Raw genomic sequence first — 27,295 nt, 5'->3', positions numbered from 1 at the left:
CATCACCTACGTGATTGGTCCAGTGATGGGTCACAATCCTCTCTGGGAGCAGAGCCCATTCAGGAGAGTCATATCACCCAGCTGCTTGGCCAAGAAGTATGTCACAATGTCCTCTGTGCACAGGGGCCAAGGCAGGACAGCTACATCATCTGGGAGCTGGGCCTAATAATATGTCCCAATTCCTCTTGTGGAAAGTGTTCAGGCAGAAGAACAGAGTCACATCACCTAGGTGACTGGCCCGAAGTTATGGAATAATGTCCGCAATTTCATTTGTGGGCTGGGCCCTGGGATAAGAATAATATCACCTGGTGCTGGACCCAGCAATATGTTACAATGCCAACTCTAAAAGGGTTCCAGGCAAGAGAGGAGAGTCACATCACCTAGGTGACTGGCCCGAAGATATGGAATAATGTCTGCTTTGGGCGGTGCCAAGGAAGGAGTGTCTCAACTCCTCTGTGCTGGGCCCGGAGATATGTCACAATACACACAGTGGGCAGGACCCAGGCAGGAAACAAGAGTCATATTACCTAAGGTTTAGAAAAGCAACAAGTAAAAATTATTACTGTTGGCAGATCCCAGCCCCCCACCCAAAAGAATAAAATCACCTGGGTGCTGCTTCCCGTGAAAATCACAAGCCCCTTTGAGTGCAAAGCCCATGAAGCAGAGGTGATTCACATGACCTAGGTGATGATCCCAAAGATATTTCACAGTGCTCTCTGTGGGGAGGGCCCAGGGAGACAAGTCACCTCACTTGAGTGCTGGGCTCAGAAAACATCACAGTCTTCTCTGATGGAAGAGCCCAGGAAAGAAGGAAGAGCCACATCATCTAGATGCTGCACCCAGTGATGTGTCAAAATCTCTATTGTGAGCAGAGTCCAGGCAAGTGAGGAGAGTCACATCTTTTAGGAGATTGGTCCAGAGATATTTCCCAATGCCCCCTGTGCACATAGCCCAGACAGAAGACACACATTACCTTGTTGCTTAGCCCAGTGATGTGTCACAATGCTTCTTGAGGGCAGGGTGCAAACAGGATCGGACAGTCACATCATTAAGTACTAGGCTTAGTGATATGTTATAACCTTACCTGTGAGCAGGGTCCAGGTAGGTGGAAAGATTTACATCACCTAGGTGCAAAGTAGAGAGATATATCACAATTCCTTTGAGGGAAGGGTCTAGGCAAAATAGTCACATCGCCTAGGTGTTTGTCCCAGGTATATGTCACAAGATATCTCGTGCTGAGCTCAAAAGAACTGTCAAATCACTAAAGTTCTAGGTAGAGGTGTATGTCACAATTATACCTGTGGGAAAGCCCGGAAATGAGACCCCCAATCCCGCACATTTGCCCACTCCAAGTAGAACAGTCAACAGCTCCCGTGAGTTGGGTCCAAGTACATGAGTCACAATCTCAACAGTGGACCGCATCCTCACGTGAGAGCCCCAATTCCTTCTGCAAGCTGTGTCCTGGTAAGGGAGTCACAGCCTCAATGATGTGCTGAATCTTGGTGGGAGAGTCACCATTTCACCTATGGACTGGATCCATAAGTGAGAGTCACAACTCCAACTTTTCACTGCCCATGGGTGTGAGGCTTAGAACCTCAGTTGTGGGTTGTGTACAAGTGGGCATGTGACAATTTTGACATTTGGCTGTGTGGTCCATACAGGTCTCTATATCTCATCCATGAACTGGGTCCTGTTATGACACTCTCTGTACAACTCAAGGGGTATATTCAACATGCACGGGTTTTATAATCCTCTGACTTTCATACAATTAGAAGGCCCAGGACCTTACCTCTTGCTCGAAGCCTAGCTATGAGGGTCAAAATCTGTCCTTTTACCTTGGCCCATGTGTAAGTGTTATCATAATTCCTGTGAGCTGGGCCCAAGTGTATGTCACCATCTCAACTGTGGAGATCTACAGGCAGATGCAGTGAAATTTGAGATGGGAGGAGGACTGAGATGTTCTCTGTGAGGGTGTAATTGTTATTGTCCTGGGGCTCTTTCTAGATATTTTCAAATAAAATAAATTTAGAGACTTCATCCTAAAGGAGTATGGCAATGGTGGAAGCACCAAGCATAATATCTGCAAACATAAAAAATATTAGGCAGAAAAGAGCTGTCTTTCAAATGGAGGAAAAGCCAGATTAGAAAGAAGGATGGGAGGGGAAGGGCACAATGCAGGGTGGCAAAATCCCTTCAAGATTAGAGAAGGTTTCACCCTGAAATCAGCCTGTTCTTGGGAGGGGCGTAAAAGAGGGGTTGAATGTTTACTCAGACTGAAGGTGGAGCAGAGGCCAGGGGCCTGGGGGAACAAACAAACAAACAAACTGTGCCTAACAAGTATTTTCTTCTGAACTCTGAAGACAAAATTATTTAATTGTTTGTGAGGAACAAATGGGAATGTGCAGAATCTGTGAACCTGCGAAATCTAAAAGAGGATGTACCATCTAGCTCACAATGGTAGGGGTGTTTCTTTGCAATAAGCTGTTCTCACAGAGCACAAAGAATTAGAGAGTTTTTTTACATCACCATTTACCAGGACTCGCTACCCAACCCATCTTTCTTTTCTACTTTCTGCTTTTCTTTGCCATATCCATTTTTTGCATTTGGCTTTTTCTGAATTGTATTTATTATAATAACCTGGTAAACACAGGTGAAATATTTTGCCAAGTTCTGTGAGTAATTTTTATCAATTATTAAACTTGAGGAAGAGGGTTATGGGAGCTTATGATTTATAGATAGCTGCTCAGAAGCATAGATGTGCCCGTGTTGGTTGTGACAGGCATGTGCAGTGGGGACAGTGTTGTGGGACTGAGTCCTGAAATTGTGGGGTCTATGCCGACTATGGGTGGTGTCAGAATTAAGTTGTTAAACTCCCAGTTGGTGTTGATGAATTGGCTGATGTTGAACAAACTCTATATATTTGGTATTAGAACGAAGACATCACAGCAACCTTGGCTGGAGGGGTACAGTGTGTCTTTTGGGGAATAAAGACTATTTTTTTTACACACATGCTGTCACAATGTGATAATAGGTCTTGTGATAATAGGTCTCATCCAGGGTCAGAGGGAATTGAGGACTAACAGGGATAGAGTTCTGAGGGAAGACTCCTCTCCCCATGCTGCTGCTATAAAGTGATTCCTGCACACTTACACACATGCACACTAGGCAATGATGTAGCTACACCCCTCCCATGATAAAGGCTTCACCCTCAGGAATTGTGCTGAACCTCTGCATCTAGAGTTTCCCACTAATAGACTACATAAGTGACCAGAAGACTCGTGGCTTACTTCTATGCCCACATCTTGAATCTGCACCAGTGACCTATTTTCTCCACTATCCTAGGCTTCTAGGCCCTCTGTCTCTCTCATCTGCCTGCATACACACATTTAGAAATTAGAGTTACCCTGCGTGGAACGGTGTCTACAGAACTAACCAGTCGTTTCACCAACTGTGCACTGTCCCCTACCCATGGGTTTTTTTGTATCACTTTCTCTTAGTCTGCTTTTTTCTTCTCCACAAATCCTCTTTCACAAACCCAAGGCCACAGCTTAGGTGCCTAAATACAAACCCTACTGGAAATGGAATGTCTATGAGTTCAGGATGAAATTTTTGGACCTGTTTATTGTAAGCATAAACACAAAATAAAAATAAAAGTCTTAATGTTTCAACTTGAAAATAAAAAAGAAAATTTACTCCTCTCATTTTTCTCAAATTATTTAATTTAGATAAATTTTATATGTAAATTATTTCTCTGCTTTTATCTTTTTTGTTGTCTTTCTAGATTTTATTGAATCTCTGTTCTAATTTTTATTATTTTGTCTATTTCGCTAAATTGGGATTAATTAGATTTTTAAGGCTTTTGCAAATCAGCCATGTTGTTTATTTGAGATCTTTCTTTCTTCTTGTTATAGAAATATATCACTGTAAACTCTTGTCTTAGAACTGCTTTTTTCAGAAAAGAAATCAAAGTTAGAATATTTATTTTTGTTGTTCTAATAATAGTGAAAAGATATGGATAATCCATAAGTCCAAGAGTTGTAGACTGCTTAAATAGATTGTTTTATATGTAAACACTAGCATTAAAATAATAGGAAACAAGGCAATTGTTAAATTGCCAAATAACAGACTGACTTTTGTAAATTGTCATGGATATAAGAATGATGTATGTTCTTTAATTACAATACACAAAATTTTATAAACTCTTTAAACAAATTTGTTGATTATTTAAATCTTCTAAAAAAAAGAACTGCTTTTTTGCATCCCAGAAGTTGTGGTATGTTGTGTTTTTATTTCTATTTTTCTCAAGATACTTTGTGATTTCCTTTTTCTTTTCCCCTTTGACCCATTTGTTGTTCAGGAACATGTTGTTTAATATCCACATATTTGTGAGTTTTTCCATTTTTTTTCTGTTATTTTCTAGTTTTATAAAACTGTAATTCAAAATGTTGATATAATTTTAATCTTTCTAAATTTGAAGAGATTTTGCTGTTGTTGCTGGTCCAACATACAATATATCCTGGATAATGTGCTTGAGAAGAATGTGTATTCGAATACTGTTGGATGAAATACTCTGTGTATATCTGCTAGGTGCGCTTGTTCTGTAGTGCCATGCAATTACATTGTTTTCTTTCTAACTTTCTCTCTGAATAATCTATTGTTTTCAGTAGAGTAATAACATCTTCCATTACTATCATAATGGTCTGTTTTGTTCTACAGTAATATGTAGAATATATATTATCTATATATTATATAGATATAATATTTTATTATATACATATATAAATATGTTTACATATTTATGTGCTCCAATGTTTGATGCATATATAAATTGTTATAGCCTTTTGACGAATTAGCTTGTTGTCATTATATAGTGAACTTCTTTATATCTTGTGACAGATTGTTTCTAGAAGTCTATTGTATCTGATACAGCCACTAATACACTCTTTTAGTTATTATTGGCATAGTAATTTTTTTATTATTTAACCATTAACCTATATGTGACCTTAAATCTAAAAAAAGTTTCTTGTGTAAAACATACTGTTATATTTTTTAATGCCTTTTTTATTGTACTTTAAATTGTGGGGTACATATACAGAACATGCAGGTTTGTTACATAGGTATACACCTGCCATGGTGGTTTGCTGCACTCATCAACCCATCATCTACATTAGATATTTCTCCTAATGCTATCCCTCCCCTATGCCCCCACCTCCTGACAGGCCCCGGTATGTGATGTTCCCCCTCCCTGTGTCCTCGGGATCTCATTGTTCAACTGTCACTTATGAGTGAGAACATGCAGTGTTTGTTTTAATGTTCTTGTGTTAGTTTGCTGAGAATCATGGCTCCCAGCTTCATCTGTGTCCCTGCAAACGACATGAATTCATTCCTTTTTATGGCTGCATAGTATTCCATAGTGTATATGTGCCACATTTTCTTTATCCAGTCTATCATTGATGGGCATTTGGCTTGGTTCCAAGTTTTTGCTATTGTGAACAGTGCCACAATAAACATACATGTGCATGTTTATTGTGTGCATTTATAATAGAATGATTTATAATCCTTTGGGTATATACCCAGTAATGAGATTGCTGGGTCAAATGGTATTTCTGGTTCTAGATCCTTGAGGAATCACCACACTATCTTTCACAATGGTTGAACTAATTTACACTTCCACCAACAGTGTAAAAGCACTATTTCTCAACTTCCTCGCAAGCATCTGTTGTTTCCTGACTTTTTAATGATCACCATTCAAACTGGTGTGAGATGTTTTAATTAGATTCCATTTGTCAATTTTGGCTTTTGTTGCCATTGCTTTTGGTGGTTTAGTCACAAAGTCTTTGCCCATGCCTATGTCCTGAATTGTATTGCCTAGGTTTTTTTCTAGGGTTTTCATGGTTTTAGGTCTTATGTTTAAATCTTTAATCCATCTTGAGTTGATTTTTGTATAAGGTGTAAGGAAGGGATCCAGTTTCAGTTTTCTGCATATAGCTAGCCAGTTTTCCCAGCACCATTTATTACATAGGATATCCTTTCCCCATTTCTTGTTTTTGTCAGGTTTTGCAAAGATCAGATGGTTGTAGATATGTGCTGTTATTTCTGAGGCCTCTGTTCTGTTCCATTGGTCTATATATCTGTTTTGGCACCAGTACAATGCTGTTTTGGTTACTGTAGCCTTGTAGTACCCTTTGAAGTCAGGTAGCGTGATGCCTCCAGCTTTGTTCTTTTTGCTTAGGATTGTCTTGGCTATGTGGGCTCTTTTTTTGTTTTAAATGAAATTTAAAATAGCTTTTCCTAACTCTGTGAAGAAAGTCAGTGGTAGCTTGATGGGGATAGCATTGAAGTTTTTAATCTCTTTAGACATTTTATCAATGTTTTAGCTCATTTTCTGCTTCAATAACACAATATTCTAGAGTCGGCAATTTATAAAGAAGAGAAATTTACTTAGCTCATTTTTTTAGATACCAAAAGTCCAAGAACATGCCATTGCCATCTGATGAGAACTATATTTCCATGTCACAAAATGATCAAAGGCATAAGGAGGACAGAAGGTGTACACCAGAGAGCTTACTTTTATAATGGAACCACTCTCGTGACAACTAATTCATCCTGGAAATAATGACATTAATTCATTCATGGAGTAGAGCCCTCTTGACCTAGTAAATTCATAAATGTCTATCTTCCTAATTTTATAACAATGAGTTAAATTTCAACATAAATTTTGGAGGGGACGTTCATACCATAGCAGTGTGTTTTTGTTGTGTAAGAAGACTTTTTATATTTAAAAAATATTGATAAGTAAGTACTTATTACTGTCATTTTGTTGATTGTTGTCTGATCATTTAATAGTTTCTTTGTTTTTTATGCTGTCTTCCTTTGTGTTTTCGTTGATTTTTTTGCTTTTATTATTGCTATATGCTTTGATCCCTTTTCTTTTTTGTATCTATTATAAATTTTTTCTTGTAATTAGCAAAAGACTTCCATAAAACATCTCATAATTATGAGTCTTGCTTAAGATAATAACAATTTATCTTCTATGCATAAAAAGACTTAACAATTTTACTTTTTTAAACACACAATTTGTGTCACACTTTAAAGTACATTGCCTTAAAACCATCCACTACAAACTTTTCAACATTCTCTTTTAAAGCTTCTGTGTGGGTTGAGAGCAAAGCTACAAAGGACCACAACAATCCCATAAGTTAGAGGTAAAACTTTAGTCCTCAGCTTGCTGACCGAGCTTCTAGGCTCCTGAGTGGACTGCCTGTGAGCATAATTATAAATTTCAGGCCAGCCTCTTCTGTCTTGTGGTGTCTCATCGCCGACCTGGATTTCATGTTCTTCAGAAAATCTTTGGCCTTTTTTAGATGAAACTAGTACTTCCTCATGGCTTTGATGACTCATTTGGTCCAAGAGCTCATCCAGGTAGGCCTCCTGGACCTGAGATCTGCCTCCAAAAGAAGAAGAGGCTGAAATGAGACACCAGAGCTCAAAAAGTTTAAATGACATGCAGAGATTCTGCAAGTAGAACTGAAGGCCAGGCACCCAGACAGGTACAGAAATCTTCTACTACCAAAAACGGTACCAAATTTGCCACTGACCCCCTTTGTCTCTGCTTTGGGTATCTGGGCTCCTCTCTCTTTCTGGAATGTTCTTCCCTGCTCAATTTCCATCTACCAGGACCCAACATGTATCACACTCCTCAGGGACACTTACTCACCCCATCTATTTGGTCCCCTCCTCTACCTTCCTGTGGCACTTCCTTCTTACTTTTCTTCTCACCATTTACACTTGAACTCAGATACAATGTACAAACCCTATTCACACTGTAGAGTTTGTCATGGTGCCAGAGAGAAACACAAAATCAGCCCAGGTGTGGTGGTTCACACCTGTAACTCCAGCACTATGGAAGAATTGCTTGAGCCCAGTAGTTCAAGACCAGCCTGGGCAACATGTTGAGACTCCATCCCTACAAAAATTTTTAAAAATTAGCTGGGCATGGTGTTGCAGGCCTGTGGTTTCAGCTACTCAAAAGGCTAAAGTAGGATGGTCACTTGAGCCTGGGAGTTCTAGGTTTCAGTGAGCTGTGGTCACACTGCTGCACTCCAGCCTGTGTGACAGAGAGACCCTGCCTTAAAAAAGACAACAAAATTATATGATTATATAACTTTCTAAGAATGATATGTACATATACAAATATATATTTCTGTAGCATCATAATGATGGTGCAAATATGCCTCAGATTAAAACTGTCAAAAGAGACAAGGGATAGTATTATGTAGTGATAAAAGAGTCTATTTGCCAGGAATCTCTAGGAGGTATAAATATAAATATGCACATAATATAAGGGTTCCCAAATACATAAAGTAAATATTGACCAAAGCAAAGCAAGAAATATACATCAACACAATAATCGTGGGAGAGTTTAATACACCACTTTTAATAATAAATAGAAAAAAAACAGGTAAAAGATCAATATAAAAGAAAACTTGAACAACATTAATGACCAATTAGACCTAATAGACATATATAGAGCTTTTCAGTCAATCATAGAAGAATAAACAATATTCCCAGTCACATGACACACCCTTAAGAATAGACAATACATTAAGACACAAAACAAGTCTTATTATGTCTAAGAAGACTGAGACTATACAATGTATTCTTTCTGGCCACAATAAAATGAAACTAGTAACTAAAAGCAGAAGGAAAACTGTCATATCCCAAAATATGCGGAACTTAAGCAATACACCTTTGAATCCACTCTAGTTTAAGAGTCAGATGACTTCATATGGTTAAAATGTTAACATTGCCTACACTGACACACAAGTTCAATGCAATCCCTAGGAAAATTACAATGATTCTCTTTTGCTGAAACATAAAAAAATCTAAAATTTATATAAAATCTCAAGCCACCTTGAATAGCCACCATAGCTTTTGAAAAGAAGTATAAAATTTGTCAGGCACAGTGGCTCACACCTGTAATACCAGCACTTTGGGAGGCCAAGGTGGGTGATCAGGAGGTCAGGAGTTCAAGACCAACCTGGCCAAGATGTTGAAACCATGTCTATACTAAAAATACAAAAATTAGTCGGGCGTGGTGGTGGGCACCTGTAATCCCAGCTACTCGGAAGGCTGAGCCAGGGAATTGCTTGAACCCAGGAGATGGAGGTTGCAGTGAGCCGAGATCTTGCTACTGCACTCCAACCTAGGTAACAGGGTGAGACTCTGTCCAAAAAGAAAAGAAAAGAAGGAAAGAAAGAAAGAAAAGAAAGAAAGAAAGAAAGAAAGGAAAGAAAGAAAGGAAGGAAAGAAAAGAGAGGGAGGGAGGGAGGAAGGAAGGAAAGAAGGGAAGGAAGGAAGGAAGAAGGGAGGGAGGGAAGGAAGGAAAGAAAGAGAAAAAGAAAGACAGAAAGCAAGAAAGAAAGAAAGGCAAGAGAAAGGGAAAGGAAAGGAAAGGAAAGGAAGAAAAGAAGTATAAAGTTAAAGACATCATATTTTCTGATTTCAAGACATATCACAAAGTTACAGAAATTAAAACAATAAGGTACTAATATAAAGACAAAGAAGTGATGAAATAGAATAGAAACCCCAAAATAAACCCTTGTGAATATAATCAGATGACCTACACTTGAGTTGCTATGGCCACACAATGGAGAAAGAATAGTCTTTTCAACAAATGATGTTGGAAAACTGACTATCCACCAAACAAAAAATAACCAAGTAGGACCCTTCTCTTGCACCATATATAAAAACTATCTTAAGTATTTCAAGGTAAAAACTATAATTATAAATTTTTTTGAATAAAATAGTCCAAGTATATTTTACAAGGTGGGAAAATTATTACTTTGATCCTGACAATATTTTCTTGAATATGACATAAAAAAGCATAAGCAACAACAACAAAAAAGTAAAATGAGACTGCATAAATCCAGACTTAACTGGCTTAAACATCACTAAAATACATGTTCAATAAGTGTCCACTTAATGTCATCAATAGGATCTTGAAAAATGACATTTTTTTAAACTTCTATTTTAAGTTCAGGTGTAAAAGTGCAGATTTGTTACATAGGTAAACTTGTGTCACGGGGGTTTGTTGTACAGATGTAAAATGACTTTAAATGAAACACTGTACTGTATGTCATAGAAACCTAATGCTTGTGTATATCAAGGGTTTCTAATAAAAATTATAATATCAAGTACTAGTATTATATTATATATTTTTATGTGTAAAATTATACCTACAAATACATGCACACAGGCACACACACACAGTTGTTTATTACATGTTTGTCCTTATGGATAAGCAAGTATCCATAGGGGATTGGTTCCAAGACACCCTTGGGGTACCAAAATTCTAGATGCTTAAGTTTCTTATATAAAGAGAAGGATTATTTTCTTTTTTTTCTTTCTTTTTTTTTGAGACAAAGTTTTGCTCTTGTCGCCCAGGCTGGGGTGCAGTGGCACAATCTAAGCTCACCACAACCTCCACCTCTTGAGTTCAAGTGATTCTCCTGCCTCAGCCTCCTGAGTAGCTGGCATTACAGGCACCCACCACCATGCCGGGCTAATTTTTTGTATTTTTAGTAGAGACTAGGTTTCGCCATGTTGGGTGGGCTGGCTTTGAACTCCTGATCTCGGGTGATCCGCCCGCCTTGGCCTCCCACAGTGATGGGATTACAGGTGTGAGCCACTGCACCTGGCCAAGAGAAAGATTATTTTCATATAACCTAGGCACAATCTCCTTTATACTACTTAATTCATCTCTAGATTACTTATTATATCTAAAGCAACATAAATGCTATGCAAATAGTTCTGTATTGCTGAGGGAATAATGACAATAATGTCTGTACATGTTCAGTACAAAAGTAAACATTGTATGCTTAACTACATATTTTACTCAAGGTTGGTTTGAATTTGCAGATGTGTTATTCATGGATTTAAAGGGCCAAATCATGTGTGTGTGTGCGTTTGTGTTTAAGTGTAGAAAAATAAATTCAACACCCTGTACCTATTAACTACTTAATAAAACTTTACCCGTACATTTGAAGCTGTCTGTATTATCTACACAGTGTTTCCCAAATATAATTATTTGCCACTTTACCTCAGAAAATCATCATTCATCTTAAGTTTTGGGAAAGTATAATTCCTTTTACTTTTATTATTAATTATACTACATATGTAGGTATCTAAATAATGCATTGTTTAACTTTGTAAGTTTTAAAGCTGTCTGTAAAGATGCATGCTGTATATACTTCTGTAATGTTCTGTTCTTATTCAACATTGTAATTTTAAAAGCCTTTCATGTTTTAAATAGTTTCTTCCTCAAATATATGTATTGTTTATAAATTAGCCTCTTAATTGAAGATACTGAAATCTACCTCAAAGAGAATTCTTGAGAGATAATGAATGCAAAGTTCTCATGGCAGTGCTTGACTCATTGTAGGTGTCCAATAGTGTATATATAATAGGATATATAATGTTATAAAATTAATATATGTAGTATTATAGTGATTCATCCTTTCTCTGTAAATCTATAATATTTTATAAACTGCATTATTCATTAAAAGTTTTTTGCATTAAAATTTATTAAACTGTAATAATATTTGAGTGACATGAACCTTTGGGGAAGGTCTCATTCTAGAGACTTGAAGTTTCAGGATAGCTAAGATTTAAATTTTCTGTGTGTCAAATTATTGTTAAACATGTTTTTTTTTTAACTTTAAACAAACTAAAAGTATTATTTTTGTTTTTAAAATTTATAATTTCCAAATTCTCTCTTGAATGTTTTTAATGAACCTATGTGACAGAGCTGTCATCAGATCGTGCAAATTGTTTTGTCTTTTTTTACAATATTACATTATTTATTCACTTACTTATATTGGTGTGGCCCACATTGTTGCAATTTTAATAACTTTGTTTGTTTCACCAATATTTATGTCGGTTAGAAGGGGAATAAGCAAAGAGAAAGAAAATGCAGCCATCTGGCTCTGAGTCCTTACCAGGAAGAATTTCGGGATACCAAGTTCTTGCACAGAGCTCATCATATAATTTTGGTGGCTAATTTTTTTATGGAAGCTGCTAGTACAGTTTCCATTGTGCTGTACAAGGTTAGCTTTGATCTTGTAAGCTGACAACACTGAATTTGTGGCTGTTTGGAACCCTGTCCTAAAGAGGACTGGAAGTCATATACAGGCTCAGTAGGAAGGAGGTCTCTGATTTATTTCTGCTGTTGCAATAGTCACATGTCCCAGCAATGCCTGCTCAGTAACTCATACTTGGTATGACAGGACTTGTTGTGGAGTTTCATGCGGATGTGAGAAGAAAAAAAATACTCAGGGATAACTTCTAGTGCTCCCCTCAGGGAAGAGGCCCCAGGCCTGGGAGTCATCAACAGAGACATGGTACCTAAAGCTTTGAAATTATGTGGGACCACTCTGAGAAAAGAGGGACATAGGGAGAGAAGAGGACTAAGAATTACTGGAGATGTGGTGGAAAAGAGTGAGTAGAATGACAAAGGTCAAAAAAAAAAAAAATGAGTGGGGTCTTCAACAAAACAGGAAAGTGTTTCAAGAAGTAAGTCTTCAATTGGATTATCCAGGTCCAATGCAGCTCACAGACTGAGCAAAATAACAACAAACACTTAACCTTGATTTTTGTCAAATAAAATTATTTTATCCATTTTGTCTGGATTTTCTAATTTATGTGTCTAGAGTTGTTCATAATATTCTGTTAATTTCAGAGCACTCTTTAGTGTACCCTAGTGTAACAACCCATTATCTACATGCTGAATGAGAATAGAGTTTCAAGGAAAATGCAGAGTCATTACGTCTTGAGGTAATGCCCAGAAATAAATAAGAAAGTTCTTCAATAAACCCTTGGGAAATTACCATCCAAGTGTACTTTTGATTCTTTCCACAGAAAGACAAATGAAGACTGACTTTTTTCCAACTGGAATCCTAAAGAAAGCTGAGCAAAAATCTATTACTGTGAACCATTTGGAATCAATAGGTACATCAGATAATAAGGTTTTAGGGTTTGAAACTACAGGAAACCTCAACATCACACCATCATAGGCCCACATCCACATGATCTTCACAGAGTAAATTGTTCTGACCCCATCTTATCTGGCAGAAGAATGTCTTCAGGCCCCCAAACCAATTCTCAGAGGCAGGTCTTTTAGCTCATTTAGATGAAAAAACAAATCACACTTTCTGAGCCAGAACACAACAAAAAGACCGATCTCTATAAACAGTGCAAAACATAAACAAAAAGAGTTGTTATTTTTAAGCATTTCTTTAGTAAGAACTCTTTCTCATGAGTCTCTGAATATTTGGAATGTATTTATAGAGTCATTAAAATATAATTCTGTGAAGAAACCAATAAATTAACATTTTTATTTTATGTGGCTTCGTAAATTTAGGTCTTCTGGGTCATTAAGGTATTAAGTTTCAGTGTCTTTTATTCCTAAAGTAACATGTTACTTCCCTGTTTAACTATTCCATGATGTTCAAGACCTAATTATTAATAACGAAGAGACAGTTCACCTTCTATTGTAATCACACAATCCAATGTCATTGTTGGTTGATGTTCATTACATCTTGATTTCTTAAAATGTATTTACATAGGTTAAGAAAAATGGGGCAGGAGAAAACTTCACCCAAATTATGTAGCAATGTTAAACAAATTCAGTTTTTGAGTCCAAATTAAATTATTTGTGTCTCTAAACTTTCCCTTGTATTTTTCTTACAGCAATGTAACTTTGAATTTTAGCCAAGGATAATTTTTTTTTTCAGACAAAGTCATCATTCTGGAGAAACATTGATTTAGGTACATGGAATCTGTTTCCTTCTTAATAGAGCATGAAAAAATGGAGCATTATATATTTAGCTTACCTAAGTTTTTCTCTTTCAAAAAGACTAATATAATGAAAAATTTGAAATTTTCCCTGTAGTACATTTTTATTCAAAATACATAAATATGCTGAATTTAAAACAATTTTCCAAAACAACTGGTTATTGGCCAAGATTCAAGAAGCTCCAGAATGTCTTATCCAAAAAAATCAATTAAAGACTGTCAATTAAATATTAAGCGATAGTGCTTAAATGTAATTTGTTTTGTTTTCTTTGTTTTAGAGATGAGGTATCAATATGTTGCCCAGGTTGGAGCGCAGCAGCTAGTCACAAACACGATCATGGTGCATTACAGCCTGGGCTCAAAACATCTTCCTGCCTCAGTCTCCTAAGTAGCTGGGACTAAAGGCATATGCCACCACACTTGGCTATGTTTTTAAAAACCACCTTTACGCTATTGTACCTTTTTGGATATTGGGAAACAAATATATTTTGCCTCTCAAGAAAAAGGTACTTAGTGGCACACTAAAGAATAAGTCAATGAGTTTACAAAACACAAGAGGCAGGGTATAGTTGCTCCAAAATGATAGGAAACAACATTAAGACTTTGTTTTTGTTTAAAGAGAAACAAAATGTTTTCACTCAAGTTTTAGGTGCCAAAATAGCTAATTACTGTTAAAATGTCACCAAAATTAGTACCATTACTCTGAAAATCAACTATTTCCAACAGAAAAAAAGTTTAGTTACCTTTTACAAGAACCATGTTGTAACTTGCATTTTTAAGGGTCTTATATCTCTTCAGTATTATAGGAAACCTCTTTGTTAGATTTCAAATTAACTAATTCTAACCCAACCCAAACGAAAAACTGCTCACATTTATCAGCAAGAAATACTATTGCACATTACACTCATATGTGAAGAACGTGTGCTTCCCCCCATACCCCCCAAACTGAATTACATTTTATGAATTATATTCTAGTATCTGAATTTATAACACTCAAAGTTCTTATGCTTTTCCACTGAACAAGTATATTAATACACTCGTAGCCTCAAAATACTTCATGAACTCTGAAGTGAATCTCTATGGTGGGAGCTTCCTTTGTGAAATGAATTCGGCTCGTCACCTCCAAACCAATATCCGCAAGTATCTAAACAAATTTATTTTGCTCCTTTCCAATCCAAGATCTTATTGGATCACATACTTGACAAAGTGTTACATGGATGTGTGTTTGTGCAAGTTCTTTCAAGACTTGTGGATAAGTAACCCAAGTATTGCCTCCTCGGGAATGACCACCATCCAGCCAATACATTGTTCTTATGCTTTTAATGAAAGCATCTATGTTCTTGTCTTTCTTGGCTTCTTTCCATTCAAAAAGAAACTGATTCAAAACAATGCAACCTTTATTGAATCCAGTCAAAGTAAAAGATGCATTCTTTAGTGATGGTGGATAAAAACCCATGGCCAACTCATCAGGTTTTTCACAGGTCCTCTCTTTTTCTCCCTGGAAATGATTTGTAGTATCAGACTACAATTAGATGCTGCGGAGTCCTTATTCCAAACATTGAAATTTTTATTTGATAAACTACTCTAACTTGAAAGCATTAACTAATAACATATAAAGGTGCTTAAAAGCTCCAGAGTCACTATTCTGTTCTGGGGAACCAAACTTACTACTTTTCACAAAATTATCATGGCAGCTGAATTTCTGCAAATGCATTCGGGAGCACTTCATCACTCAAATATAGCTATTGGGGAACCGGTGGGCTAAAATGGTAGCAACATTTTCTAGACTCCAATTTTCCCATTGGTAATTCACAGGATGACAGAGTCATAATTTCATGGTGATTCTGCACATCCCTGAGGAAAGAGAGGACGTGGTGGCTGCGGCTCCTCCCTCGCCCGCTCCCCGGAGATGTCCCGCTACTCCAGGCCCTCCAAGGCCGCCGCCAGCAGGAGCAACTCAGCGCTGTGATGCGGGTTGGCTCCTGGCATGGCGGACTGGGCAAGCTCTGAGGCAGCGCCCGGCGACTGAGCGGGAGCATCGCACACCACAGCTGCAGCTGAATTCGTGGTTCTGCCCTGAGAGCAGGACCAGGCATCTCTAATTCCAAGCTGTGGCAGCAGAAGCAGCAGCCGCGGGGACCGCAAAAGCCCGAGCTGTTGGGAGGCAGAGGGTGGGGGATCCTGAGGGAGGGACTACGCAGGAAACCCAACTGTAGGGGCCCGCGGCCAGGCCTGAAGCCGGAGCTGGGCGATCACGTCAGAGGCGGACTTCAGCCTGCAGCACAGGATTTCATTCTTTCTATGGTTAAATCCTATTCTATTGTGTGTATACACCACATTTGGTTTATTCATTTATCCCTGTTGGGACACTAAGATTGATTCCATATCTTGGCTATTGTCAATAGAGCTATGATAAACATGGGAGTGCAGATATCTCTTCAATATACTGATTTTATTTCCTTTTGATACATAATAGTGGAATTGCTGGATGGTATGGTAGTTCCATTTTTAGGTTTTTGCTTTTTGTATTTTGTTTTGTTTTTATTTTTGTTTTGAGAAACCTGCATAGTTTTCCATGCACGTTTCTAACAAATAGATGAATAAATCTAAAAATGTACTAAGTTTACACTCACATCAACAGTATACAAGTGTTCCCTTTTCTCCACATCCTCATTAAACCTTGTTATCTTTCATCTTCTTGATAATTCTAAGTGGGGCAAGGTGCTATCTCACATGATTTTGGATTGCATTTTCCAGATGATTGGCGATGTTGAGCATTTCTTTGTGTCTTCTTTGGAAAAAATGTCTATTCAGGTCTTTTGTTCACTATTCAGTTGGGTTTTTTAATTTTTATTGCTGTTGAGTCCCTTATGTAATTTGGATATTACTTCCTTGGCAAATGCACATATTTTCTTTTCTAGATTGTCCTTTCACTCTGTTAATAAATTTCTATGCTGTCCAGAAGCTTTTATTTTAATATTTTATTGATATTAATTTTTGTGTTTTCTGACTTGATAGAGAGGTAAGAGTTGGCCCTCAGCTTCATAGGTTATCTGTCTTCTATCTCACTACTTTTAAGAGTTTTTTTTTTCTTTTTGATGCCATGCAGTTTGATCATTATTCTCTTAAGATTTATTTTATTTATAATGACACATAATAATTGTACATATTTGTGGGGTACAGTGTGATGTTTCAATGCGTTCATACACTATACAATGACCTAATCAGGGTAATTTGCATATCTAGCATGTTAAACATTTATTTGTGCTAATAAAATTCGAAAACCTATCTTCTAGCTGTGTTAGAATGAACAGTGCCGAGACCAGCTCGGTCGCGGAGACCCTAACCCAGTGGCGCTAGAGGCATTAAAGACATACACACAGAAATCTAGAGTGTGAAGTGGGAACTGGGGGCTGACAGCCTTCAGAGCTGAGAGTCATGAACAGAGTTTTACCTGCATATTTATTGACAGCAAGCCAGTGGTAAACATTGTTTCTACAGATTATAGATTAACTAAAACGGGAGACAAAGGGATGGGCTCTGGCTAGTTATCCACAGCAGGAACATGTCCCTGAGGCACAGATTGCTCATGCTATTGTTTTGGTTCAGGAACGGCTTAAGTGGTTTTCCGCCCTGGGTGGGCCAGGTATTCCTTGCCCTTGTTGGTTCTGATAAACCAACAACCTTCAGCGTGGGTGTCATAGCCATCACCAGCATGTCACAGTGCTGCAGAGATTTTGTTTATTGCCAGATTTGTGGGCCTGTTTATGGCCAGATTTGGGGGCCTGTTTCCAAAAGAACAGTACATTATTATTAGCTATAGTCACCCTATTATGTAATAGAACACTAGAATTTATTCTCTTTAACTGTAACTTTGGAACTTTGGCAAGCCTCTCCCCATCCCTTCATCCCTTCACTCTCCCTAGCCTCTGGCAACCACCATTCTACTCTATTTCTATGAGATCAACTTTTTAAGATTTCACATATGAGTGACATCATGTGGTCTTTTTCTTTCTGTGACTGGCTTATTTCACTTAACATAATGTCCTCTAGATAGATCCATTTTAACATGAATGACAGCTCATTCTGTTTTATTACTGACATTAGTCATGTGTGTGTGTGTACAACATTTTCTTCATTCATCTGTAGATGGGCACTTATACAATGTTGGTGAGAGTGTAAATTGGTACAACCATTAGGGAAAACAGCATGGAGGTTTTTCAAGAAATTATAAATAGAACTACCATATATTTGACCCAGAAATCTCACCACTGGTTATATGTCAAAGGAAATGAAATCAGCCTGTCAAAAAGATAATTGCACTCCTATGTTGATTAAAGCACCATTCACAATAACCAAAACCATTCTTTCAACTATTTTTTATCTTTTTTGACACATTACACTCAAAACTTTAATAAGATTCATGTCTTGTTTCCAATGTCTGAAACTATGTTACCGATTCTTTGAATATTGCCTTCCCATTTATATAGTATAGTAAAACAATTAAATGTTTTTCATTACTTCTCATCTAATCTTAATATATAAATATATTTGTATTTTATATTAATTTGCCTTCTATAAAATATATGACTACATTAATTGTGCTCAGCATTTCAGTGTAGTAGTCTGCTCATCAGCTCAGTCCATTTCAATGTGTTATTTGTATGCTGTACATTAAATTGTTTTACTACATTTTCAGTAGTTTACTTTCCATTTGCCTCTTGTTCAAATATGACTGGACAAGCTCATAATTTTTTCCCACAGTATTTTGGTTTCCTTTTTTTTATTATATTGGCAAACACTTAAATATAAACCTCATATCTGAGTTTTATGTGCCATACAATTTATCTAAGGCTTCACACTAGTAGTGAATCTCCTTTTGTGCAACATAATTTATAATTTACTTCTCACATATGGAACACAGCATACTCGGGATGCCTGCAGGCAGTTTATCTGTGTTTATTCCATATGCCTTGTCAGAAGCTGAACAACCCACATGGATCTGACATCCTTGTGATCAGATGCATCTGAATGGAGCATGGCCTCTTAGGTTGATACTTCTCTGGATCATTACCTTTATTTTCTTCTGGTCCTGAGAAGTTTCCATAATTTTCTTTCAACTATATTAGGTATTTTGTGAATTCTTGTAACTTCTTGGTGATTTCAGTATCTGCATTAAGTTTTTAAAGCATGTTGTTTTCCTAAAAAGCAGAAATGTCAACAGTTGCATACATGAGTAAAATATTTTACATAGATTTTCTATGGCATAGATCACCTCATGAGAAATTCCAAGTTTCTTCATTTGAAATACTGCTGTCTTCCATAGACCATATTGTAATAATGTAGCAGGACAAGCCACAGACAAAACCCCTCAGACTCTTAGTTAAAGAAGGAAGGGCTTTATTCGGCCAGGAATTTTGGCAAGACTCACGTCTCCAAAAACCGAGCTCCCCAAGTGAGGAATTCTTGTCCCTTTTAAGGGCTTACAACTCTAAGAGGGTCCGCGTGAGAGGGTTGTGATCAATTGAACAAGCAGGGGGTACGTGACTGAGGGCTGCATGCACCGGTAATCAGAACGGAACAGAACAGGACAGGGATTTTCACAATGCTTTTCCATACAATATCTGGAATCTACAGATAACATAACTGGTTAGGTCAGGGGTCGATCTTTAACCAGGCCCAGGGTGCGGCACTGGGCTTTCTGCCTGTGGATTTCATTTCTGCCTTCTAGTTTGTACTTCTTTCTTGGGGGCAGAAACTGGGCATATGAAAATATGAGGGGCGGTCTCCTCCCTTAATAATTCGTAGAAGGTGATTCCTTTTTTACCATTAGAAAATTAATTATGTTCTATGCACGAATTTCTGAAATACTGCACTGCAGTAAATAGTACATGGTCACAATTATTGTTTCCTTTAACATAAAACTAATATGGGTAAAATTATTTACCTGAATTAAGATCTTTTGGCTTCAATTGCCATTCTACCTCATTAGCACTTCCTTACCTCCATAAAAGGCATCATTTGAATTTTTTGTTTAATTTAGAATTCTTCAAAAGAGGTTTTTTTAATGTTATAATGTTTTTATTGCAATTGAGGACATTTTCAATAAATATCTTAAACTTGAGGCCTTGGCTAAGTATTCCTTTTGTACTAGAAATCAGATTTCTCTGGCACAACTCCATTGGCTGCAATAATATTTATGAAAACTACAAATGCCAGCACACTATTTCAACACTGTACTCAGTTGTTCATATCTAAATATCTCATTAGCTATGATACAAACCAAATATAAATGCTGAATATATAGCACAAATAAACAGATTCTTCACAGAAGAAAACAATAACAGACTAATTTTCTACAATATGTCACTTGTTCATTAGTTCTTCAATAATATTTAGGCTATTTCAAGTACAAGAAGTTCTTTTATCTAGGTTCTAAAGGGCATAAACAAAGATGCATATAGTTAGATTTATTTTTATAAACTTTTGTTTTTTTGTTTTGTTTTGTTTTTGTTTTTGTTTTTGTTTTCCTGTGTGCCTTACTATGAATATATGGAGACAAAGACAAAAATGTACATTTAAGTTATTAGTGGTTATATGCATTTTGCATATATGGCTTTTTGCTTATATTGAAGTTGTAAATGACAAGATAAAATAATGAAGTTTGATAAACTCATCTGTGCCCTATAAACTTTAGTCCACTTACTGTATAACTTGATTCAGTCATTATTTATTAGTTTGAAAGCTGGTTTTAAAAGGCTGCAAACCAAACTTTATTACACATTTCAGAATCAGGAAGGGGTAAACTGTGACAGAGTTCCTCTGTGCCACACACTTTTTTGGGGAGAAAAGTTCTGCAAAAAATAAAATAAAATAAATAAGTGTTTCCAAATTTTAGTTTTGAAAAAGCTTGAGATTTTTTCTATGATCAACCTTCACTCTAAAGTCCCTTTTACCCAAGGCATGGTCCCTGGGTCCTTTCTAAGGTTTAGTTTCTGGGAAGTTTTCAGCAAACCTCTCTCATGCTTTGTCCCAGTTTTTTGTTTTGTTTTGTTTTTTGTTTTGTTTTGTTTGTTTGTTTTTGTTTGTTTGTTTGAGAAGGTGAACATCTTCAACTGAGGATGGATTTCCTGTCCCCGAGGCTATGTGTGTTCGCTGAACCTGACGCTGAATTGGGAGTTTTCATTCCCCCATCATCTTCCTCAGTCCATCTCCTTTTCTCCAACCCATTTTCTTCAACATCTTCCAGCCTTTGTTGCTGTCAAGAATTTCAGAATGAATAGATGCAGAAGCATCATCTTTTTGGAAAGTTCCTTCACTTCCAATCTGCTCACTACATTTTCCAGCTCTATTTTTATATTTTAGAATCTTTAGTGTCTATTTGTCTTTGTAGTCTGTACTCTGTAAACCATATTTTACTCGTATTTTTTAAATTATTTTCTTATTTCCAACCCTTTTTCTTCTTACTTAGTGTTGGACCAACAAACATTCACCTTTCTTATCAAGGTGAATGTGAGCTCTAACCTGCTGTGGGTCACAGCCATCACAGGTATCACCGCCAGGGTGAATGTGAAAGGGTAACACAGTCTCTCCAATTTTCATTTCATGTCTGTGTATGCTCAGGTATGTAAGGGTCACATTTAGTTTTCACTTGAACAATCCGTTTTTCACTAACAATTGTTCCATTTTGACCGTCTTGATCTACAAGGACATAACTTTGTTAGTGATAGTCAAAATAAGTTTCTGCCTGAAACTTACTGACACCAACTTCAGGGATTCAAAGCGTATGCTCCAGATGATTTTCTCTTCCAATCGTAGCAGGTTTTACAGCAGTAATAATAAACAGTGACCCCGTATACAACACAGGTGATCTAATGACAATTACTCTAACACACGGGGGACAATGATTTTTCTCATTTTCCTCCTCAGTGTCTTCTGCATTCCACTGTCTTCCCTGGTAATGTGAGGAGGGGCTGCGCTGGAGCCCTAAAAGACACCTGCAGAGCCAGAGGCCACGGGAGTGCAGGCGGCGAAAGCCAGCCTGGCCCTGGCTGGCTGCTGTGGCCCTTGCCAGGATGCCCTGACACGCATTACCTGGAGCCAAACAAGGTTGTGGGCAATGAGCAAGGGGAATGCTGATGGCCCTGCCCAATCTGCAGGCCCTGGAAACCAGAAAACTCCTGGGAACTATTATACCTTCCCCAGCTGCAGGAACGGCAGGAGAAGTGTTGGAGAAGTCAAGGGGCCAGAAGCTCTCAGGTCTTTCCTGGGTTGAGCCAGAAACAGAGGCCAAAAGACTTTTCAACAAAGTTTACATGTGGCTAGTTATGACCTGCTGATTACACTTTTTTTCACATTTATTGAGCTGTGATTTACACATTGAAAAGTGTATATATTTAGGGTGTACAATAGAGTACTTTGAGGTGTGTATACATCTTTAAATTATCTCAATGAAGCTGGTTAATCTATCCCCTCACATACTTTATACATTTCTCTATATGTGGTGAAACTTTAGATCTAATTTTGTAACCAATGGAAATAACTACACGTTATTATTGACTATAGTCACCATTCTGCACATTAGGGTCCCCAGCAGTTTTTCATTATATAACTGAAGGTATGTAGCCTTCGATGGTATCTTCCCACTTTTCCCCACTTTCTAGCCTGTGGTAACTACCATTCTATTCTGTCTTTTTTTTTTTTTTTTTAGAGTCCACATACAAACAAGATCGTGCAGTATTTGTCTTTCTCTATTTGGCTTATTTCACTTAGCATAATGTCTTCAAGATTCATCAACATTGTCATAAATGAAAGAATTTCATTCTTTATTACAGCTGAAATTATCTCTCTCACAGTTTATCCATTTGCTTGTATCAGAGGAGTGCAGATACCCTTAGCGATACTGATTTTATGTCCTTTGGCTATATGCTCTGAATTGGGATTAAGGGTAGATCGAGTTTAAAAATGTTAAAAAAAAAAACCTCCATACTTTTTTTTTTTTGTAATTGCTGCACCAATGGACGTGCTCAGCAACTGTCTGCAAGTATTCTATTTTCTCTGCACCCTAACACATTTTATCTTTTGACTTTTTGATAATAGCTATCCTAAAACCATGATAAGGTGATATCTCATTATGATTTTGATTGTAATTACTCTGATAATTAGTAATGTTGAGAATATTTTTATATACTTGCTGGCTATTTGTATGTCTTTGGAAAAATGGCTATTTAGATATTTTTCCCTATTAATCAGGTAATTGGTTTTTGTTTCGTTCTGCTGTGAAGGTTTTTTTCTTCATATTGAGTAGTATTAAATATATGTTGGATAGTAACATCTTACATATGGTTTACAAATATTTTCTCCCATCCCATATATTGCCTTTATATTTTGTTGATTGTTTCCTTTATTGTGCAGAAACTTTTTACTTTGATATAGTTCCACTTTTTAATTTTTGCTTTTGTTGCTTGCCTTCTTTGTGTTGAATCCAAACATTACCATGACTAGAGTTAAGGAGCACCTTTCCTATATTTTTTAGAGAGGATTCATTATTTCAGTTCTTATGCTTAAGTCCTTATTTTAAACTCATTTTTGTGGTGGTATAAGAGAAAGATTCACTTTTTGTGTATGCATATCTAGTTTTTTCCACACCATTTCTTGATGTGTCTGTCTTTTCCTAATTAGGTGAGATCACTCGACGGAATATGTGTGACTTTATTTCTGGGTCCTCTATTCTGTTCCATTGGTTTTTATGTAGGTACTATAGTATTTTGATGACTATAGCTCTGTAATGTAGTTTGAAATCAAGAAGTTTGAAGCTTTCCGCCTTTTTGTTCTTCTCAGTATTGGCTATTTGGGGTCTTGTGTGTTCTCCATACAAATTTTACAATTGTTTGTTCTACATTTACTTTAATGGCATTAAAATTTTCATAGGAAGTTGTTTAACTCTGTAGATGAGTTTGTGTAGTATAGGTATTTTAACAATATTAATTTTTAGAATCCATGAACACAAGATATATTTCTCATTTTGTATTCTTCAATTTCTTTCAACATTTTAAAGTTTTCAGTATGCAGGTCTTTAATATTCTTCGTTAAACTCATTCTATGTAATAAATTATGTATTTCGTTCTATTTGGTAATATTGTAAATGGAATTATTTTCCTTATTCCTTTTTCAGATTTTTTTGTTACTGTATCAAAAGGCAACTGATTTTCATGTTAATATTCTATCCTGCAACTCTACTGAATTAGTGTGTTATCTATAACAGGGTTTTGTTGGTTTTTTTTTTTTTTTTTTTTGTAAAATGGTGGGTATTCTTAATCCTGGAGATATTTTTAAATTGATAGTTGCTATTATCATTTCATAATTATTTAAAAATCTGACCAGATGTGTTTCTGCTGTCATGAATTCAGTGGAATTCAAATGTTTCAATTTAAAATAATTTTGTGGGTTTTGCCTGGGCTCTGGGATGGGAGGCGCCCCGAAGGAGCCAGGAGATTCAGGATGGGGAGGGAGAAGCGCTCAGGGAGGAGGGGAAGCAGAAAGGGGGACAGGAACAGCAGCAAGGAGAGGACTCGTGTCGGAGACCCAGTGGAGAGAGAGAATGGGCCAGAAAAGGGGTGAAGGGTGGGAGTGGGCAACAGGACTGCTTCCCAGCCCGGGCAGGGGGCAGGGAACTTTGCTAAAACCGCAAGCCCCAGGGAACAGTGCGGGCAGAGTGGGAGGGAGTGGAGACAACCAGGCGGACCCCAAGGTCAACGGAGAGAAAGGGACATTTCTTGGTTCCTTCACCTCTGCCCAGCGTTCTGCAGGCATGGGCCCCCCAGGGGCAGGGCAATGGAGAAAGCTGCTCCTGGCAGGCTGGGAGAGCTGAGAGGTGCACACCCGTTTCGTAGGGCCGGGGTGACGGCAGAAGCAAGCGATGGCTGCGGATCCCGCTGGCCCCGCGGGTGGGCGGGGAGGGCATGGGCGGGGCGAGCTCATGGGGGCCCAGCGCCGGGGTCTGCAGGGGGCCCTGGAGGAAGCCACCCGCCAGTGCAGTGGCCTTCCAGGAGACCAGTGTGAACGGCCCCGTGGAGACGCCCTTCCCAGCTGGAACATTTGTGAGGCTGGAATTAAAGCTCAGGCAGAAAAGCGGCAGGAAGAAGGACTGCAAGAAACACGAGTGCAAAGTCCAGCCCAAGCGGGGGAAGTGGAAATGCCTGGCCTGAGTCAAACTGGGATCTGAGGGGAAGGTACCGGCCCCGATGGTAACTGCCCTATAGAGACGCCCGCTTGGCGGGAGCCTGAGGAGCACCAGGGACCCAGTACAGCCGGGCAGAGTGGGCGGTGAGGACTCCTCAGCTACTGCTTCCCTGTACAGTTCGCCTTCTCCAAGGCCCGGCCCCCAGCTGACCCCAGCGCTGAATTGCATGGTTCCTCCTGGACCACTGCCGCGGGTGACCAGTGGAAGACTCCACCTCCCAGGGAGAGGACCCTACTATATCCCGAGCCAATAAAGCTGCTTCTCCCACCAAAAACAAATAAAAATGAATTAATTTTTTGTTTGGTCTTTGAAAATGATGTGTATCCTTTATTTACTGGTCAATGTGCTGCCCATTTATCTACATGCCTAATCAGTCAAACTTTTTTAAAAAGTTATTTAACGTTATGATCCTTTGTTATGACACAAAATAGTAAATTTTATAATGGTTTTAAAGTCATCTAATGTGATTAAAAATATGTCACTTTGTCATTGCCAATGAATCTTTGGGTTATTTATTTTGCACTGTTAAATATTCTGTCTACAAATGTCTAACAGCTTACAATCTTGCCTAACATATTGTATCTGCTAAGTACTAACTACTCTAATTCAACAAATTTTCTTTTTACACCATTTTTAAAATACAATATTATTTTCTATTTATTTTTATTAAAATTATTTTTCTGCATAATCTAAATATTTATGAAAATTATGAGGTCTATTCAGTCTGCCCTCTTGATAAAAGTCAGAGTTTTTTTCTCTTTATTAGTATGTTAGACAGGACAAATGCAATTTCATTACAGGGACATGTTGCATAGTTGTGAAGTATGGGCTTTTGTGTAACAATCACCTGAACGGTGCTCATTGTCCCAGTTAGGTATTTTCTCATTCCTAAACCCTCTACCAACCTCCCATCTTTCTGAGTCTCCAGTGTGTATTCTTCCAGTCTCTATATCCAAGTGTATGTATTATTGAGCTACCACTTATAAGTGGGAAATTGCAGTATTTGATTTTCTGTTTCTGAGTTATTTCACGTACAATAATGGCCTCCAGTTCCATTCATGTGGCTGCACAAGATGATTTTATTCTTCTTTGTGACTGGGTAGTATTCCAGGGTATAAATGTATAGTCAGTCATTGATTGACAAATTTAAACTGATTGATAAATTTAAATTGAAGATATGCTATTCACAATAGCATATCTTTGCTATTGTGAATAGTGCTGCAATAAACGTATGAGTGGGGGTATCTTCTTTACATAATGAATTATTTTCCTTTAAGTAGATACCCAGTAGTGGGAGTCCTGGATCAAATGGAAATTCTATTTTTAGTCTTTTGAAAAATCTCCATACTGTTTTCCATAGAGGTTGTAGAAATTTACATTCTCACACACAATGTATAAGTGTTCTCTTTTCTCTGTATGCTTGCCAATATCAATCATTTTTCTGCTTTTTAATAATTAGCCATTATGAAAGTGTAAACTGGTATTTCATTGTGATTTTTAATTAGCATTTCTCTGATCATTGGCAATGTTGAACAGTTTTTACATGCTTGTTGACCACCATTGAATTCTTTTTGAAAAATATATGTTCTCAATCTTTGTCTGTTTGTTAATGAAGTTACTTGTTTTATTCTTGTTGAGCTGTTTGATTTCCTTGTATATTCTGGACATTAGTTCTTTATCACTTTCATAGTTCACAAACACTTTTCTTATTCCATAGGTTGTCTGCTCACCTGTTAATTGAAAGCTCCTTTTCAGGAGCTTTTTAGTTTAATTCAGTTCCATTTGTCTGTTTTTCTTATTGTTGCATCTGCTTTTGGGATCTTAGTCATGAATTATTTGTCCAGACCAATGTCCAGAAGAGTTTATCATAGAGTTTCTTCTAGAATATTTATCATTTCAGGTTTTACGTTTTAGTCTTCTAATTCATATTGAGTTGATTTTTGTATATGGTGAGAATTAGGGTTTCTATTTCATACTTCTGCATATGGCAATATAATTTTTCCAGCACAATTTGTTGAATAGGATGTAATTTTCCCATGTATGTTTCTGTTGACTTTGTTGATCAGTTGTGTGTAGGTATGTCACTTTATTTCTAGGTTCTCTATTCTGTTCCATTGATCTATGCATCTATTTATATCAGTATAATATAATATATGCTGGTTTGGTTATTAAAGCCTTCTAGTATAACTTTAAGTTAGG

The 27,295-nt window shown here is 37.3% G+C and overlaps 2 pseudogenes; both read right to left on the bottom strand.

Moving 5' to 3' along the window:
* Positions 1-14,899: 14,899 nt before the first annotated feature.
* On the bottom strand, positions 14,900-19,872 carry LOC129492642 (mitochondrial protein C2orf69-like; annotated as a pseudogene).
* Positions 19,873-20,789: 917 nt separating this feature from the next.
* LOC129492641 (angiogenic factor with G patch and FHA domains 1-like) lies at positions 20,790-25,264 on the bottom strand (annotated as a pseudogene).
* Positions 25,265-27,295: the final 2,031 nt, after the last annotated feature.

Source organism: Symphalangus syndactylus, chromosome 11 (genome assembly GCF_028878055.3).
Source record: "Symphalangus syndactylus isolate Jambi chromosome 11, NHGRI_mSymSyn1-v2.1_pri, whole genome shotgun sequence".
In the NCBI taxonomy this organism is placed as follows: Eukaryota; Metazoa; Chordata; class Mammalia; order Primates; family Hylobatidae; genus Symphalangus; species Symphalangus syndactylus.
Note: the sequence above shows the minus strand (reverse complement) of the source record. Positions and strands in the feature narration are given on the sequence as shown.